The following is a 17,795-nucleotide window of genomic DNA, read 5'->3' on the forward strand; positions in this document are numbered from 1 at the left end:
GTACAAATGTAAGCAATCTGAAGCCAGTGCCCCTAACATCTACTAATTGTAATTCCCATTAATGGATTATTTCCCTACCTGTCCTGAATGTACTCAGCCCGAAGGAGCTGTACCTGTCTCACCATTCTAAGACCACAGGCACAGGATGGCTCACTCGTGTTCTTCTGGACATGTTTCAGAGCCCAGACTAGGCACAGGGCTCAGGTAAAGGCCAGAGGACTTCCCCACCGCTGGCTTTTTGGTTTCCACCAGGTGGCTAACATTCTTTTCAATACTGGCTTTTTCTTTGTGGTTTAATTATTTACTCACTCAGGTTCATTTGCTTTGGAGCTTCTTGAATGTCAGAGCTTCAGATCTCTAATGCGAGCCAAGCTTTGGCCTTTGCAACAGCCCAAGGCTAATGCGGAGCGCAAACAAGGGGCCTCCAAATCCACTGCCGCTGTGGGCCTGTTGTTCCCGCACCTGCTTCCTGCTCCAGAGCATTCCCTGGGTCTTATGTGAAGGAGTCCTCAAAGCCCCGTGGGGCTCTGGTTTATATGTATGTATGAACACACACAAACACATATGCACACGCACACACACACAAGCACACACGCTCTTGCCCCAAAGCTTGCCTCCCGGCTGACTGAATACACACCCCTCACCTGGAGAAGGGATTCCAAGGAAAGGTTCCTCAAGGCAGAGGGAAAGTGGAAGGAGTCCGATTAGGCATCAGCAGCCCTGTGTTCTAGTCCTACTCTGGCTTGATCTCTGCCAGGACACTCAACCCTCTGAGTTTTGATTCTGTCATTTCTAATCTCAGGGGGTTAAATCAGATTAGTATCTCCCAAACCAAGTTCTGCAGAATGTTAGTATTCCTTGATATGTTTTTGGGTGGATTTGGAAAGATAAGAGTTGTGCAGTCAGAGAAGTTGGGAAAAGTGACTTTTCCTCTAGGGATGGATTCACATTGTCCATAGGTGTGTTAAAAGCGATGAGCTGCTTTGCTATAGATAACCATATATGTTTGTTTGTTTTCATAGTTCATGGATTTATTTAATAACTAAACCCTTTTTTTACAGAACACCTATAGACAATGCTGAGAATTAGTTTTAGGGTATCAACCATTCTCAAACACAGCATCTTCCTCATTCAAACTTGAGTGACTTAATAGTTAATAGATTTGTTAAATGATTGGATTGCTAACATGAGAAAAACTATAAATGGTATTTAAAAGTGAATTTATTTTTGTGTAATGCAACCAATAGTCAGGAACATAGAGCTGAAGTCCAAACTCCTTTCTGTGGTAAATGGAAAATGGTAAATGAATGGTCCCACAGGCGAGGTGCTGGCAGTGTCCAGCATCCAGCAGGACTGAAGATGCACACAGTGCTTGTTATACCATAGCCCAGGGTTCTTAATGATGACTTTCTTTTTTAGTGCAGAGGGGCTCTTAAGGTCAGAGAAGTGCAAATATTTGAATGGGTGAGGGCTTCTTTCCTTGGATCTGAAGATTTCCAATCTTATCTTTTATTTTTGTACCCCTAACTGATCTTTTATATGCCTCGTGGCACACACAGAGAAATTAATAAACAAGTATTGGTCAAAATCAGATTTCAAAAAGCACCCTTGTAAAGTATACATGTTCACAAAGAGCAAAAAGATAGTCAACCCAATTTTTAAAGACAGTACAAGCTAATTTAGTATTTCTAATTAGGTATCTCTGATTCATTGCTTTTCTTTTTCTCTATGTAGCATATTTTATATTTGAATGGAAAATAAATTTTGTAAAAGGTCTGTATTATCTAGGTGAAAATGGTCTGCCCTTGACTCAATTTTGCTCTTGTGACAGTTTGGGATATTCTTATTTTATTTTAAAAAGATCAGGTACTACCTTTCTCCCCTTCCATATATTTGCTGCTTGTCTGGATTTGTTTTTCTAGGCTTTGGTAGATCTGATCGCCGCACCTGTTCTGCGCTCATGAGGCCCCATGGGGAGGTCTACCAGATCGGAATCAGCAGAGAGCCTCTCTGGGCCTTAGTTTCAAACCTCAAAGCCTTTTATGTAATGGAAGCACCATGGTAAGCAAGGTGAATTGTCCTCAACACCTCCCTCTCTCTCTGCAGTTCTGCAGCCTTATAGTTCTAGGCCACAGGGAGTCTGAAAAGCCTGCTCTAAGGCATAACTCTGAGAATATCAGTCACCCCTCCCTCCACCCCCTGCCAGCTTAAAACCTTTGAATGGTATCCCAAGTTCAGGGGAGCAGTCCAAATCTCTCTGCCTTGTGGAGTAACCCCTCCTCTTTGTCCCTGCCACCCCCAGCATCTCAAACCATGGGCAGGCCCCTCTTCACCTCCCATCCCTAACAGGACGGGCTGTGTCGTGGCTCCAGTCTTTATTGTCATTGCTGCCAATGCTTGCATCCGCTCTTTCCCTCTATCCAGATCTTCCTTCAAATGCTGTCTTTTCTGGCTCTACAGGGAGTATACTCTGGACGCTGGGCACACACTGACTCAGTACCAAAGGCATCCCAATGCCCTGTCTTCCTGTGCATCTCTTCTTTTCTTGGAATGGCAATCCCTGGAGAGCAGCAACTGGATCTTAAGGTTTTGTGTATTTGAGTCCTTGAACACAATGCAAGTTGATGCTTAATACCTATTTGTTTAAAAATAATCATATGCATTTGAAACCATACATATCTTATGATTGAAAATTGACTGGAACCGCTGAATGCTAAATATGAAATAAAGGTTGGAATACCATAGGTACACATTATGTGTTTAATAATAACAATAATTACAACCACCAACATTTATTGCATGCTTCTAATGAGTCAGACCTTATGCTACAACTTTATAAGCAAACCTACCTTATGAGGTGGAAACTATTACCCCTATTTTGACTTGAGAAATCAGAGATGGATGTTGCTTACATCACGTGCCCAAGGCCTCCCGGCACAACCTCTGTGGTTGGCCTCTGTCTTTTCCCAGTTCCCTCCAGTGACAGCTCACTGCTCTAAATCAGAGAGTGCCTGCCATGTGTTGGCCGGGCTCTCAAGCAAATCCACCGAGGCTGCTATCAGAGGAAGTGATATGAATTCTCAGCTTATGGGGCTGTGATGTTCAAAGGAGCGAATGCATGAATGTACTTTGCAAAATAGAAGCCACCATCCCCAAAAGTGTGCTAAATAACCAGATGTGGAGAATTCGTATTCTTCTCCTCAAAGGTAGTAGCAGATTTAGGGCATCTGCTTGTCTATTTGACCTTGAGTGGACATTATTTGAAAATTTTCAGGGTGCAGCTACACCTGAGGCCACACTCTTCTGCCTGCTGCAAGATAAACCAATGGGGAGGAAAAACAGGAGGCCAGGTACAAACAGAATATGAAGAAATGCAAGGTGGCAGTGCGGCTCCCTTCAGAGCGATTTCATCTTTTCCATCAGGAGGATGTTATAAGGGGTTGGGTTAAACTTCCTCCTGCGGGCACAGAGCTATTCAGTCACAGCTGCACAAAGTAGGCACTGGGTGTAGGAGGAACAAACGGGATTTCACCAACGAAGGCAAACACAGGCCCAGCCAGCTAAGTGTGTGCCTGCTTTTCTTGGGACCACCTCTCCAGCGTGCGGCCAGCAGAAATGAGGCCAAAAGACCCAACCTAAAGTCCATACTTTACTTGAATAAAAAAGTCTCTAAATGCTGAGATTTATAACTTCACAGGAAAGGTTTGGGAGGGGGAAATAGCTTAAAAGAACATTCTGTGTAGCCTCATGATGCTGCCAACGGTTTGTGGGTTGGACAGGGCAGTGCGTTCCTAAAGATTAGACATAACTGAGGGTTTCTTCTTCTATTAGTAAGGGAACACAAATCCTCCTCTCATGTCACAGTCTCAATTCTTTGGGTTTTTGGTACAATTTGCCCCATTCAGGAGTAACATTTAACTGAAGGGAAATCAGAAAAACTGTAGCTTTTTTTCTGAAACCAAAAGAATTTAAAGATATCGAGTTTAGCTTTCTAATTTAATTTCTGAACTTTCTAATTTTTTTTAGGGAGAGAATTTTAGTGGATATAGAAGAAAGCACATGTTTTTGTGATTACTAGAATTTTGGTGGTTGGTATTTTATGAAAATGCCACAGAGCAGTGTGAGGTACAGTGAGCCTTCAGCGTGAACCCCCCCTGCTCCTGACCCCGACAAAAGAGAAATGTCAGCAAGAAATCCAAGCAAGGGAGCTATTTTCTTTTTCACATGGAATAAAACAGATTCTGAACTGTGAAAAGAAATTATGAGTGAGAAATATTTTGACTTAATACATGTTCTGAGCCACCTCCTCCTAGCATGCAAGCTACTCCTGGATTATAAACTGAGGTTTTGGTGGCCGGTCATCTCACTGGGACCCTCTTAAAGAGCAAGTGACTAGAACTCAGTCATTCAGGCAGGGATCAGAGAGAAAGCCACTGTTGCCTACTTATAAAGAAAGGGTTTGTTAAGTCATCTGGACATATACCAGAATTGCAAGATGGTCTGCAACTACTTAAATGATCAAGGTGAGTAATGTCACAGCCATACTAGTCTGCAGTGACTATCATGCCATTTCTTTGATCTTTATAATCCTCTCTTGCTGGGAGCAGGAATCAAAACCCTCCATTTGACAGTCAAAGCTGCCTGATAAGGACATGCCTCACCCAGGCGACCTCCTCCCGAGTCCTCCACATGGACCTGCCATTCAAGTCAAGCAGACCAGGCCCCACTATTAATCTTTTTTCCACCCAAATTTATTACATTTTGTTATTATTTTATTTGCATTTTTTCTTTTTTGCATCAACTAGTAGATTGTAAATACTGCATGAATACAGGAGCACTATCTATCTTGTTTATTCTTGTCTTCCCAGGAATCATATACATATATAAATTTGCATATAATTTCTTATATGTACATATAAGAAATTCATTCTTTTATATGTATAAGAATGAAGAAATGCAATATTTTTTTCAAAGAACACTACATATATATTTGTATCTGTCTCAAGCTATTCTATATTCCCCGTTTAGCTAAATATAACCAATAGCCAATTCAAGGCCCAGATATGGTACTGCCTCCTCCATAAAGCCTTCCACATGCTACTTCAGTCTAAAAATGAACCGCCCCTCTCCTGAGTTTTTTACCTTCCAGTTTAGCAATTTGTGGTACCATAATTGAGTTGTTTTTGTTTTACTGCACAACAAGTCTCCGTGAGGTAGGCCTACCTTTACCTACCAGAACACAAGGAGGGAGCTACAAAAACATAGGTTGTCAGTCACGAGGATAATGTTATTATCTTCCCCTGGAAGGGTACTCTGGGAGAAAGAAGGAGTGTGTGCAAAAGTCAGCAGGTATGGAAGCCGGTGGGATCTCCGAGCAAGAAGTCTCAGGTGCAGGAACACCAGGGTAGGGGGTGGGAGAGGAGCGTCTAGGAGTCAGAGAGATGAGGGACAAGGGAAAGTCAGAGAGATCTGACTTCTGCTGCTGAAGGCCACATGGAAAGCACGAGAATGAATGCAGACAACCTCGAGAAGCGAAGAGCAGCCCCTGGCTAACAGCCAGCAGGGACCTCAGTCCTGGAAGTGCAAAGAACTGAGTGGGTCAGCAACTCGAATTAGCTTGGAAGCTGATCCTTCTCCAGAAGCTCCAGTAGGAGCAGAGCCCTGCCACACCTCGATTTCAACCCCCTGAGGCCCTAAGCAGAGGACCCGGTTGAGCCTGTTGGCCCTCTGGCCTACAGAAATTATAAGATAATATATTTGTGTTCTTTCAAGCTGTTAAATTTGTGATACATTTTTACAGCAGCAATAGAAACTAAAGATAAATTTGGTGACTTCTCTTCTCGCTGCATTTTTGTGCCTGGGGTCAGCAGGCACGTTGGTCTACAACAGATGCTACAGAATAGTGCTAACGAACTCTCACTGTGACAGTCCAAATGCCAGGGGACTGAAATGGCCACCCCTGTCAGGAGAACTTCCAAGTCCCGCAGATGATGCCTACACAGGGAACTTGCAGTTATCTTTGGGTGCAGTGCGGATTTCTGGTTACTTATCCATCACTGTATAACCCTGACACCTTATCTTTGTCATCAAATACAATCGTGGTCCAGCTGATGCCTGCCCCTCCGTGTGTGTATGTGTGTTCAGAGAAGGATTTAACTTCTCCCCAGTAAGAGTGTAATTAGGAGGGAAAGCCTGCTGCTAAAAGGAGATTTCTATAGCGGTCTGCTGTGTTGTATTTTCTGCGCTTGAATATATTACCCAAAGTGGAAGTGGAAGGAAATGAACATTATTAACGACTGTGTTAAGCAGCGTGCTGGATGCTCCTGTGTATACTCCACTTTTATTTGGCTCCCGTAAAGCTCTGCCAGGTAGGTATTAATAGCCTCATTTTTCAGATGAAGAAAAGGGAGATCAAAGAGGCGAAGGTGCCTAAGGTCACACAGCCCGTAAGCGGGGGATTCAGCATCTGTATCTGAGAGGCTTTAACTCCAGAGCTTTTTTAGCCTACCAGGCTGCCTTAGGAGTTGCTGAATTTATTCTTAAGCTAGTGCTTTCCAAAGCATGTGCCAGGAACCCCTGGTGCTGGGCGAGGAGCGGCCCGATGGGTCAGTCCCTGTCAGATCTGTGCTCTGCACCGCCTTAAGGCTATAGAAGCTACGGGAAGGGCATGATAGGATCCTCACAGCCCCTGCCCCAAACTCAAATTTTATCGGAGTCAAGAATCATCACCTAAAATTAAGGTAAACAGTACAAGGTCATGTATAAATAAGCACCGAAATGAAATGAAAGTGAAGCTATTCGAGTTTTATCAGGGAAGCAGGGGGTGCTGAATGGTTAAGAAAGTAAGCAGGTAGGGTTGGGGAGCCATACAGGAAAGGAGGTGTTCTGCGTGAAGCGGGCAGTGTGGTGGCTGGAGGGTCAGAGGGGGGGCTAATTGTGGTATTTTCTGTCGGATAAGGAGGAGATTTAGCAGACCTCGAAGCAGAATAAGCTGAAAATGATCAGGCAACAAGGTGAGGCTGTGAGAGTAGATAAAGGGGGGTCTTTTAAGCCAGATAAAGCAATTTGGACTTGATGCAATAGGAACTGATATTTCTAGCTCTGGCATCAATTATTCATTTACCTGTGGCTGCCTTTCTAGGTGTTCCATGAAAAACTACTCTCTTCTTCTTTTTTCATTTCAATAATTAATATATTTGTTTAGTTAGAGCTATAAGGGGGAGGCAGATATAATAAAGTTTTGCTCTGGGTTGATCACTGCCAAAAGGATCACTAATTTTAGTGATGAAATAGAGAAGCACTGCTCTGGGCCAAGAAGGTCAGCCCACATGAATGGATATTTTTGGGGTTTGAATGGCTACTAGATGCAGGTGGAGCTGATCTGCTGTGTTGGGGGACTTACTCAGAACCCTCACCAGTATCAGAAGACACCCAGAAATGAGACAGATCACTCAGACAGTTTTTTTTCCTAACATAATTAATATCAATCAGAACTAGGAAACTAATGGAGGAAAAGTTGATGAGAAAAGCTATTTAAGCTACTTTATTTGATAAACTTTTATTTGCAGCATCCATGAAAACTTAAGAAATCTCCTGGAAGACCTTGTCTTCTCCATTGCTTGAGCCCCCTGCAAATGCCCAGCTCAGAGTATATATATACACACACACACACACACATATATGGACTTTCTGGTTGAGGAGGAACAGAAGCAAAAACAAACAGGAAAGCTATATTCTGAAATAGGAACTATTGCTTTACAACCTTACCTTAGAAATATCTATAGGTGTATCAGGAAGAAAATAAGCAAGTACAAGGTAATCCATTGGGTCACAAACCTAAAATTATTAGCTGGGTCCTTCCCTTTAAATGCTCTTGGTATGAGTGACAGCAACACTGACCAATCAGAGCAGCCATAACTTGACCTGTTCTGGGTGAGTGTGTGTCAAGGTGTGTGTGTGCACACGTGCGTGCAAAATGGGGGTGGTATTTGTGACAGAGACTGGCTGGTTGCATTTTCCATTGCAGGGTGGAGTTGTGGATCTCAAGTTTTGGAAACTTATTGCATTCTCTCTTGTCAGATTCTGATCTGAGAAGAAACACTCATCACTCAGCAACTGTTGGAAAAAATTTTTGGCAATCATCTTCGGCCATGACTAATTTGTCCCCTTCCTGGTTGCTGTCCTGGCACTTGAATGCTTGTGGAGATCTTAAATAGGACAGTCTGGAATCTAGACGGTTTTCATCCACAAATGCTGCTGCATTTATTTAAAAAAATATACTCCCCTGTCTGGGCAATGGCACAAAATGCAGAAGGAAAGGTTATGGTGGTCAATTCTGGGAAGGTACTTGAGAGAAAATTAAAAAACGCAGGCAACCAGAGTGGTGATGGGGAGAGAGGAGAAACAGAATAAGATGAGGGAGAGGGCATGGGTTAGCTCTCTCTAGCTTCTCCTGGGCAGGGGTGGAGGAAGGCAGAAAGTAAAGGTGCAAGGGGACAGTTATCATCAGCTGGGACCTGTGCATTTACATTATCATAATGGTTATTTAGTGGGATTGTAAGGTGACTTTATTTTTTCTTACAGGTGTTTTTCTAAATTTTCCAAACTTTCTTCACTAACAGGCATCTTTTTAGATGATAAAAAACAATAAATGTTTTTGTTTTTCAAACGATAATGTGCTCTGCGCTATGCTCAGGGAATCCATTTTCATTGTTGTTGGGACCTCACAGAGAAAAAAGATATCTCGTGTGAAAGGATTTGCTATTTTGTAGGAGACACACTAACACGGATTTTTGAGACCATGACACTTCTAGTGAAGGGTGACAAGTTGTCCCTTCCATATTTTCATAGCTGTAACATTGCCCCAGTACTATGGCTTATACCTATTTGGCACTTGATACTTTTAAAACTGCATGATTAGAATAAATAACGTAAAAAAACCACATGTAACTAACAGCACAGAGAAGCATATCCTGTAAGATAAACCTCTTTGTCTTACTTGAAATATAAGACATGAGAAACTGGGTCAGAACCATGGTCCTTTCAGCCAGCATCCCAATTCCTGATGGACATTCAAAAGAAGATGAAGTCTCCTCTTTAACAATTTACCAAACTTTTGAGATGGAGCCCCAAACCAATAGCTTCTTTAATGCCACACTCCATTTTCATTTTTAGCTTACAGCACTCTCAAGAGGCAAGTTTTGTGTGCTTACTAGTAGATGTGTAAAGTCCTTACAATTACGTAAAATTTTCATTAAAAAATTACAAAGTTTTAAATATTAGCTTTAGTGCTTTCTGATTTAGTGAATAAGCATATTCTTGCTTTCCATTTGTGTCTCCTCTGTGATTTTCAGGATCCCCATGCTTCGTCCGGGGCTTTCTGTTCCCAAGGGGAGATGAAGGCTCCACACAGAATCTGCCTCATACCCTGGGCTTGGCTGACCCTGGCTCCAAAGAGATCCCTTTTATATAAGAAAACTAAATTTAGCCAAATTGCCAATTAGCTAGTGCCTTATTCTGGGCTCCACTATTTAACCCACTGGCAAGGGTTCTTTAGGGATAATTCAGAAGCTGAGTCATTCTATTGACCTTGTCAAAGACTTCAGAAATCTAATAGAAAAAAAAAAAAAAGACCTGGGACCCAGCACTTTCTCTGTGCAAAACTGGTTCGGTGACTCTGCACAAAGATGTTCACCCTCTGAGTTTTGATTTCCTTGCCTGTCAAGTGGGAGAGCAACACCTACCTGCAAACCTCAGTGGGTTTTGAAGATCAAATAAAACTCAGGAAATGTGTTTTGAAAAAGAGCGCCCTGTTCAGATGTAAGGGATGCCTGGGATGTAGCCTCCAGGAAAGCTTTTTATCTCTCTCTGTCCTCAGATCCTCCATCACCAAAGGGAGCCCATCTCCTTACCAACCTCCCAGCCCATTCACTGGGGGGCGCACAACCACCTGCTCACTCTACTCTGTCAATCGCTACCCTTTAACGCCTGCTTTTTATTCATCTTGTTCTGAATCCTTATGTAATTAGGCAAACACCAATACTACCAACTTATTTTTACAACATGCAATTTATTACACCGAAATTTACTTTATAGGTCCTTTTTCCTGTAGGATGGGTTTTATTTCTAGCCATTACTGTGTAGACTCTCATGACTCTCTCTAATTGCTTTTGATATATGTATATATCCATTTCTTGTCTCCTGATACCTTTACAAGGTCTTGGAGGAACAGGCATGTTTTCTGATACGTCATCATTTCAGCCAGCACCTAACACCAGGCTCAATGCCCTCTGCACCCAGCACCCTTTCGCACCAATGTGTCCCCCCTTTCCTCTGGAGTACAGTCCACACCCCTTAAAAATCCTCTTAAAAATCCATCCCCACTCAACTGCTACCCTTAGTCTAGCCAGGTGCCTTCCTGTACTCAAACAGATGTCCATCTTTGCCCATCCCCCACACACGCATCCACTATCCAAGGTTCAGCTCCAGGATTTTGTCTTTTGAACACTATTATCTTTTCTGATCCTGGATCCCTCTGGGCTTCCACTGCTGGCCACTGAGTTAGCACGAATTACACCTGGTCTGTATGTTAACTGAGATGCTCTGCAGTGTTTCATGAGGAACGTGAGGTCAGGAGCCCTTCCTTGCCTTTTCTTCTCTTCTACTCTCTCTCGTTGCCCCTGGCACTGTGTTATATGTTAAGTGGCTAAAGAGCTCTCAATCATTCTTGAAAATGGTAAGTTCTTTACGAACCACCACATTCATTTTATTCCACAAAATGATAAAGACCTTTAGAAGACCAACGATTGGGTTTTAGTCTATATTACCTTGCACTTAGTAAACATTCAATAAACAATCCATTTACCAGAACTTGTGATAACCTGGACTGTTTCTCCAAACACTCACATCAGCACAGCCAACAACCATGGTACCACAGATAGAGCGGGGTATTCGGAGGTTTTCAAACAGCCATTACCAGAATCAAAATCTAAGTGCCTATAGGTCTGTGAGACACAAAAGGGGGGGCTGGCTTGGAACGTCTTATCTTTTTAAAAATACTATAACCTTTATTTTTTTCTATACATGGCCTTTAAGGGGAGGCAGAACTCTGGCATTGTCCTTACATGCCCAGAATTGGGGGTTATGAGACTTAAGATCTGCTGAGAATGAGTGTGTCGGTTCCCATCAAGGGCTGACTGTAAGAAATGAAGTCTCCTTAGAAGCTAGAGCTCAGCTCGAACCACAACAAAGTTTCACTTTCTGCACCTGCAGCCCCCGTTTTCTCATCAAGCACTTATTCATTAACTCTTTGCCATCTGGATTTGGCACACAGCTTACCACACCTTAACATACTAGGTGCTAAATACACAGTCTTTAACTTTTCTGTTGTCTTCAGAACCACCAATAAGTTCATACATATTCTCATGTTTTGTTTTGTTTTTACTGTCCATGAACTCTGCAGCTTCTGGCCCTACTGGCTACCCCATATTTCTTAAATTCATTCTTCCTTGACTCCTTGGCTCTCCTCTAGCATTTCTGTCATTCTTTCCCTGCATCTTCCCTGATCCTCTCTTATGTCTCTCTCTTTAAGGTGGGCCACAGGGTCCTCCCTCCCGCCCTCTTGACTTCATTCCCTGTAATTCTCTCCTTTGATAAGTCTCTAGCTCTAAGCTCTGTACAGTGTTGCCAACCGCTGCCTTAACAGCTCATCTCCTCATACGCCGACCAGATTCTCTCTTTGATTTCTATAATTTGGTTCACGTGCCCCCACTCTTCTAGTTACCTGGGGCAAACATAACTGGAACCATCTTTGACTTTAATTAGAGAGGGAAACGGATGAATCACTGACTCCTTACTATTATTTTTTGCTTGAGAACCTGAGTAGATAATGATGCCTTTATGATATTTATAATCTAGGGGGTGGAGTGGAGGAGGAAGGACAGGTAGTGGGTACAATCCAAACAAGAAATGGATAATTACAATATTACACAAAGAATGCAAAGATGGGGCAAGTTTGCCCAACCCAGACTAGGGGATAGGAGTGGTCGGGGAACAAAGATAAAGCATAATTTGGTCATTTCATGACTTTTGCCAGTTTAAAAAATGGTTTCCCAATGCCATCTTAAGCACAAGCCCCAGAGTGCCGGAGGAAAACCCTCTAAGTCACAATCACAATATTTTTTCCAACCTTATCTGCCATGATCCCCCAATTTCAGACCTTAACCTCAATAAAACTAAACACCATTTCCCAAATGTTTCTCGGGTATTTCCACCTAAATACGTTTGCCCCCATGGCTTCCTTTCTATGTTGTATTTGGCCCACCCCTCTCCACCATCTGGGCTCTCCAGAAGCTTCTTACATCCTTCAAAACCCAGCTCGAATGGTAACTACTCTAAAGAAGCATGGTTCCACCTCTCCCCTTCCCCTGCCGAAAACATGGAGATGTCTCCCCCTTATTTGAACAGCCCCAGCTCTTTCTCTATGACTTTCTGATGGGCCTTATAGTCTGTCTTAAAATATCAGTTGTACTTCTTTTCCTCCCTGAGATTATAGAGGAGAACCTTCTGGACTGTAACCTTTTGAGGGCAAAAACATTGAGTCCTCTCCCAGGACTATGCCACACCATGCATACACTAGATACATATTTTTAAAATTTTCTCTCGTCTTTATCACTTTCCCTTGAATTCAGCCAATTTGCATTAAGTGCTACACTGGCACAAGCTTAGGCCACAATCCTAGCAAGTATTCAGCCCCATCGCTTTTTTGTTTATAGAGTGAAGAAATGGTTTTCTGAAGGGTCCTTCCACAGGCACCATCCTTATCTCATCCCGGTGACAGGCCAGCCTTTGGAAGGCATGCTTTGCTGACTTCTCTAGCCAAGAAAGGCTCCACATTGTCTCAAAGCCAAGTCTGTCAAATTTGTGACTTCTCTGCATCCACACCTGAATCTGCAGAATTCTCCAAAGCCACAGAGGTATAAATAAAAACTTCCACCAGGACAGGGGAACGTTTGCCAACTGTGAGAAGATAAATAGCCTGGGGACTTCATGCTCCAAAGGCAGAATGGCTGGATTTCTTATTTCAGTGTAGCTAAAGAGATGCTGTGAGTCTAAGTTTTTTGTTTTATTTTCTTTTTTCTTTTCCCATTGCCAGAAAGTTATGGGTCACAACATTTAATTTGATTAATTTCTGGTTTCCAAAAGGAAACCTTAGGAGGAACCTTGGGAGGCTCAATAAAATAAGTATGTGCAATTGTTAAGACAGGAAAGGAAAAAAAAATGACTTCCATCAGAGCCCACAAAGATTGTTTCCAGTCCCAAACATGGGTCCCCAGAGATAGCCTGGAAACCAAATTATTGTCAAAGAGATGCTTACCTTTTACAATAGCTCACAGCAAAAGAAAACATATAGCTTAACATCTCTCCCACAACTCACCCTTCTGATTTTTTTTTTCTTTATTGTCTCTCACTCTTCCTTCCCATTTCCCTCTCCCAGATGCTACGCTTCTCTGTCTTCCCAGTCAGATCTCTTCTACCAATTAGTCACTTGACCTTCTTAAGACTCAATATGCTTGCCAGCAAAAGGTGTTTATGCTACATTATTAAGATTATTTTACTTCTGAGTCTAAATATAAATGCAAGCTTGTTCTATCTGCTCCCATACAGTTGGTCATTTCAGTATTCTGATCTGTTTGTTTCTAAGATGAAGACTTGCTTCAATCCACACATGGAGCAAGCTAATTTGTTGGTGGGAGCCAGGTATGAGAAGTTCTACCTTTTGAAAGGTGAGATCAAATGGCTAAGTGAAATGGCTGGAGCCAAAAATAAATGGGTTGATTCACACAGATTAATAGAGAGGGACCAGAGGGATGCGTTTGGGCACTTAATTGAACAGCTAATTAATTGGCCACTGTGGCCAATAATTCAGGCATTTTCTTCCTACTTGCCCAATCTGGATGTGTCTGAGTATTTGTATTCAAATTCCTTTGTATAAATTAGAGACTTTTAGATTCCTAGACTATCAGGCCCGGTCAGAACTTTTACTCTCATAGTCTCACAGGGGAAAACTGAGAGTCAAAAAGATGAGGTCTTTCAGCTGGTTAGTGCAGGAGACGCAACTGGGGCAGGTACTCATAATCCGGCTAAACCACACGGCAGCCATTGGCTAATTAATCTTTCATTTCCTCCCACAGGATAACCCAGAATTCCACTTGGATTAAGGTTAAACAGTCTACACTTCATCAGCTTTCCATTTTTTACCTTTTCTTTTTTCCTGGTCTTAACTTTCTCCTCCCATGAGTCCGCTTATTCCTTCTATTCCATTTTTAGAAAACTCTCCTCACACATGTTTCTTTTGTATAGTTTTCACGGCATTTCATCCATGTGGTTAATTTCCTCATCTGAATGATTGCTTGGAGGAGGTTCTGTGTTATTTTTGGCTTGGGCACCCATTTCTTGTCAGTGAGTGACAACAGAGGCTGCCCCACAGAGCTGATAAGAGCGCTGGCAAAGGGCAAGACGAGCCACAAGGAGAAGTGGAGTCAGCCAGGCTCAATGGACTCCAGATAACTTTAGGCAGGATTGTGATATCTGGGAGGTGAGCTAAGGATTTGTTCTTAGCAACCATTCATCATGAGGAGAGTACTTGACATTTGGGGGCTCAGAATGACTACCTGACTAATAATGACATTAGACTAAGAGGTAACACAACTGGATTAACTCTTCTCACTGTCTGTCCAATATCTGATGGGAACCTGGACAGCAGTGGTCAAGATGTATGAAGTTCCTGGCATGAACTAAGGTCAAAATATGCAAAGATTGTTTCCAAGTGGTCTGCGCAAAAAGAACATCACTCACACTAGAGGCCTTTTCCACCGCCTTATGATAACTTGGCTTTGAGAGCATATCCTGACTATGTATTGTCAACCTTGGACAGGTCTGCTCTTCTTGGAATCTGCCGCATGTCAGCATGCACAGGATGGTGATGCCTGGTGGGAGAGAGGCGCTAAGGAGGGCTGATAATGCTTCTTCCAACTCTGAAAGTGTGTGGCTTGCACCTTCCCACTATTGGTCCCTTATTTGGACCCAGGCAAGCATTTTTATAAATGGAGATTTAGAAAATAGGTCAAAAGAGCTACTGCCTTCTAAAACCAAAAGAACAGAAGGAGTAAAATACAGAAATAAGGTAAGGAATCTGTGTGGCTCCTAAGCTCTCGGTGTGTTGTAAGGGGGCTCACAGAACAAGGCATCCACCTGCTGGGGCAGGTGGATGAAGAACGAATAATTTTTCTAGCAGGAAAGAGAAAATGGAGTGCACAACTGTTGCTACTGCAAAATGAGGTCTCTATGCCTTATCTCCATAAAGGTAATGGTTTACATTTATATGGGACCTTGTATCAGCTCTGATCGCAGAGAGCGCTCAGAGTCCTCTCTGGATGCAGCTCCTAAATCTGGTCTTCAATAAGCTAAAGGATAGTATCTATATTTATGTCGCATCTATTTTAGAGAAGACTAGCTCATGTGAAATAAGACACTGAGATGCTATAGCAATGAATCCAGGATGGAGAAGGAAAAGGTGAAAGGAGAGAAGTGGTGGGAAGGGCAGATGATTATTTCCTGTCATGACCCTCAGCATCATCTAGCCGAACAGACTCCTTGACCCAGATAAAGTCTCTGAAAGATCTGAATGCCTCCAGGAACCTCAGTCTCTTCCTACCTGCCTCCCATCTTTCAATGGGAATTGTCACTCTCTGGAGTGTATTTCATTAAGGTGAATACTCTTCAGGGAATCTTGACAAACTCTGACACTGGGTTCTGAGTGTTCCCAAAGACATTTTTCCCCTGATGCTTTAGGGGTCGAGAAATAGAGGGAACATTTGGGATATAGGCAAGGAGAGGCCAAGGTTGGAAGGGAGAAGAATGATAGGGAATCTGGTCTGTTCCAGTATGATATTCAACACTATGTGTAGGGACAAAAAGCATAACTCATGTGGACATAGAAGCCACCAAGAATTATGATTCATTAAAAATGTTGAGGAAAAAATAAACTCATATAACACAGAGATGGGCACAAAGCAGTGGCCACAATAACTCAGAGAACTGGATTTCAGCAAGGACAGAGGCGGAAGCTCTGTCCATGTACACAATTCCAGGCTGATATTTAGAAAAAGGCCAGAAGGAACCCTTCTTTATTAGTTGGGATTGAATAAAGAGACAGTTTCTTTTTAAATTATTCTCTTCTGCAACCATCACATAATCACTGTGCAGGTGTCTTAGAGGAAGGCATGTAAGCAGAGGGTAGATGGGATTCTGAGAGGAAGGGCGGTGGTGGAATATAGAAGCAATGGGCTAGGGACAAGGACTTGTGTTCTAGACTTGGCCTTAATTAGTTGAGTGACATGATATTGAGCTGCTATGCAGGTCCCTGGGCTCAGGATCAACAGTGACAGCTTTCTGAACCTGGGTAGGCCTCCTGATCTCTGAGCCTCAGTGTCTTGATTTGTAGAACTAGAATGAAAATGCCTTTCTTCTAAAACTGCAAGAGGGGTGTTATGAAGATGTATTTGAAATGGCTTTAAGAACTAAAACATACTATATGAAAGAGGTGTGGCCTAACCCCTTAAGTTACAGATTGGCAGACTGCACCCATAAGGAACGAAATGTCACGCCTAAGGTCATGCAAGGAATTGCTAACAAAGTCAGGACCAGCCCCCAATGCTTAGGCTGAATCACCCAGCTTTCTTTCAGGACATGGTCATGATACCTACTTTTTTCACCTCATGTGCTGGCTGGAAAACAAGTCAGATGGGCAGGGGGAGGAGAACTTCAAATAAAGTAATGACCACCATGTGAAAGCAAACACAAGGAAAAACTATGGCTAGAGTGAAAGCACCCTCAGAGACATACCCAGTGACTGCGAAATTTCAACCAGCACCCAGAAATATGGTCCAGCTACAAAAAATATCCCAGGGAGACTGCTGAGAAACCTAGTAAGGAACAATAGCAGGTGATAGCTTTTGAGAATCTTGCTCCTCAAGTCTATTAAGTTGGGAGTCTTGCTTGTAGGTTCTCAGCAATAACACACCATCATTTTTCTAGCACAACAACATTAAGAGAATTTTAAAAAAAGAACACCCTCTGACCATAGCTAGTTTTGGTCCCGTGAATCAATTCCATCAGGCTCAAAGAGAAAGCAATAGTATTTCTCATGTGAAAGTTTGATCGAGCAACTCCTGCCCTAGTAGGCTTAACTCAGGCTTTCCACAAAAAGAACCCAAGCACCTTCAACAAAGCCTGATGGTGAGAAACGTGAAAAACCTAGATGAGCACATCCACTTTGGGTAGCCACGAAGTGTGGGCCGTTTATCGCCTGAGCAAATGCAGGGGCTGTGACTACTAATTGGTCTCTTCATTAACCAAGGAGAACATCTAGCACAGCCACTCACAAGCTAGTGGCAATTTAGGGCGATCTTTAAGTGGCTTCTAACTCATATATTTCTTCCTGAAATCTGTCGGCCTAGAAAATGTCTCCAATTCTTCATGAATAGTCTGCCCTCCCCTTCACTAATTATGGACTCCCTGGGAAGGAAAAGAACAAGCATGGGGTACACATTATAAACAGAGGTGACACGCTACACCCAAATCCTGAACAGGGATAATTAGTCCTTTAAAACCAACCTTTGGCCAGGGGTTTTGTGCTATTTGGGGGCAAGGAGGATATGAGAAATCCTTTTAGCTTTGGCAGTTCCTAAGGAAGGAGTGTCTACTGTTTTCCTAGTAAATTACTGCTCCATTTT

General features: G+C 42.7%; 1 protein-coding gene across 2 annotated transcripts in view; it reads right to left on the minus strand.

Moving 5' to 3' along the window:
* SETBP1 (SET binding protein 1) overlaps positions 1 to 17,795 on the minus strand; it is a 338,312-nt gene that overhangs the window by 79,026 nt on the left and 241,491 nt on the right. The window lies entirely within an intron of this gene.

The sequence above is a fragment of the Miniopterus schreibersii genome (genome assembly GCF_964146895.1).
Source record: "Miniopterus schreibersii genome assembly, chromosome: 10".
NCBI lineage: Eukaryota > Metazoa > Chordata > Mammalia > Chiroptera > Miniopteridae > Miniopterus > Miniopterus schreibersii.